Genomic DNA, 2583 nt, shown 5'->3' with positions numbered 1-2583 from the left:
GTTCTCACCTACATCGTCCATATAGGACGACTCGGGAACTCAACTCCTACCCCGGGCAGCTCACCTATCCCCTTATACCCAGGGGAAAGGTATCAAGCCGTTTGACAGCTGGTGCTGGCTGTCAAACCGGCTTTTACGCAAAACAGGCGGGAGGCAGCAAACAGCTGCGACCGACGAAGTCGCCTGCCACCGGAAGTCCGTGATTGCATGACTTTCTAATTGTGGCAGGAAGGTGCCTTGTTAACTCTTTTAGGAAGACCTGAAAGGGTGATTCAGGAAGGAAGGGAGGAGGGAGGGAGGAAGAGAGGGGAAGGAATGAGGAAAGAGGGAGCATCTTTAAAAAGCATCAATGCATTAAAAGGCGACATATTGCTTCTTTAATAACACAGGAAGAACGTTCTTATCTTCTTTTATTTCATAGTAGCTCTCATTTCAACACAGCACCTTTAAAATTAACTTCTGAGCTTCCATAATAGAAAAGAAAGTGGTTTAAATGGTTTAAGTGCTTTTCAAATGTATTTAAAGGAATTGTCTCATTGTCTTTATCCGTATAAATATTTCATGGATTTATTTTTCTTAACCCAACCCAGCATGTTGTTTTGCTCCTTCTTTTTAATATAAATGAATAGTCACTAGAGAATTATATGTATTTACTGAAACTTCTGGGTTTTTTTCTCTTACAAAGTAGAATGAATGATCGATCGGTTATCAACCAAATACATAAATATTGTGATACTAGATGAACTCTTACTGCTCGATAGCTCATTTAACTATTTTTTTTATTTTTAAAAAGTTTTTTATTTATAATACAGTTAAAACAAAAATGGACATAACGTGACATTCCAGAATAAATATTCATTTCATTTTATTATATTTATACCCCGCCCTTCTCCCGTAGGACTCAGGGCGGCTAACAATTCCTAACAATTTGTTCCTCTTAATACATATAATTAATACATCATTCTTAATCTCTAAATAAACTTATTCTTCTATACAATACAATTATATATACAGCATTTAACTATTTTTATCAGTGTAAAAACAGAGAAGTATTTCCATTGTTTTTACCTTCTGCAGAGTCAATGAGCTCTCTCTTTTCTTGAACTAGAGCAGAAATGTTTCCTGGAGTTAGGCCACCAATAAAGTGGCTGATGGTTCTATATATATATTGGGCAGAGACTAAACATAATGTAAAGAACATAAAAGCAAATTTCCTCACCCATTGTGCAAGTCCTCCCTTCTTCCATTTTTTTAATAAATATATTATTTGCACAAAACCAGCTCAAATAATACATTTGTTCTATTACAACTCATTATTTTCATTGGTCTTTATTTTTGCTTAATTGGCTGTATCTTTCCTAGCTCCTTTACCTACTCAGAAGATTTAATAATTAACAAATGAGGCCTTTTAAAGTAAGTCTTAATGTGGATCAACAGTCATTTACAGAAGTAGTCTTTTAAGGAATCATTTCTGGACAAGAAAGCAACTTTAAGTCTAAACTCTTTTTCCAAAAAGAAGCAAAAAAACTCACAAAACCAAATAAGGTAAGTCAATGATGCCTCAAACCTTTCACATTACCAACAAAGAAAATCTGATTTTTTTTTCAAAAACATTATTGGGAGAGAGGGTCGACAAAATAACTCCATTTTATAGATTATGATGAAAATTAAACATATATTCTTCCTCCTCCTCCTCTTCGTCCTCCTCCTCCTCCTAGGATATGACAGGAAGGGGCATCAACTTTTCACACAGGATTGGATTAACACCACCACTAAGAGGGTATATGTCAAAAACAGATCATGCCAGACAAATCTTATTGCATTCTTTGACCAAGTGACAAAATTAGTGGATCAGAGGAATGCTGTGGATATAATTTACTTGGCCTTCAGTAAGGCATTTGATAAAGTAGATCACAACCTACTACTTGATAAGATAGAAAAATCCATCACCACCAGATGGATCCGTAGCTGGCTGACCGGCCGTACTCAACGTGTGGTCCTCAATGGAACCGCATCTACATGGAGGGAAGTGTGTAGTGGGGTGCCCCAGGGCTCTCTTCTGGGCCCAGTGCTCTTCAACATCTTCATCAACGATTTGGACGAGGGGATAGATGGGGAACTCATCAAATTTGCAGACGACACCAAGCTGGCAGGAATAGCTAACACTCCAGAAGATAGGCTTAAGATACAGGAGGATCTGGACAGACTTGAACACTGGGCGCTATCTAACAAAATGAAATTCAATGGTGAAAAAAGTAAGGTTCTACATTTAGGCAAGAAAAACCAAATGTACAGGTATAGTATAGGGGGTACCTTGTTCAATAGTAGTAACTGTGAGAGGGATCTCGGAGTCCTAGTGGACAATCACTTAAATATGAGCCAGCTGTGCTGCAGCTGCCAAAAAGGCCAACACAGTGCTAGGCTGCATTAACAGAGGGATAGAATCAAGATCACGTGAAGTATTAATACCACTTTACAATGCCTTGGTAAGGCCACACTTGGAATACTGCATCCAGTTTTGGTCACCACGATGTAAAAAAGATGTTGAGACTCTAGAAAGAGTACAGAGAAGAGCAACAAAGA

The sequence above is a fragment of the Protobothrops mucrosquamatus genome, unplaced genomic scaffold (assembly GCF_001527695.2).
Source record: "Protobothrops mucrosquamatus isolate PMUCROS unplaced genomic scaffold, P.Mucros_1.0 scaffold814, whole genome shotgun sequence".
Lineage (NCBI taxonomy): Eukaryota > Metazoa > Chordata > Lepidosauria > Squamata > Viperidae > Protobothrops > Protobothrops mucrosquamatus.
The sequence above is the reverse complement of the archived record's forward strand: the minus strand, read 5'-3'. Positions refer to the sequence as shown.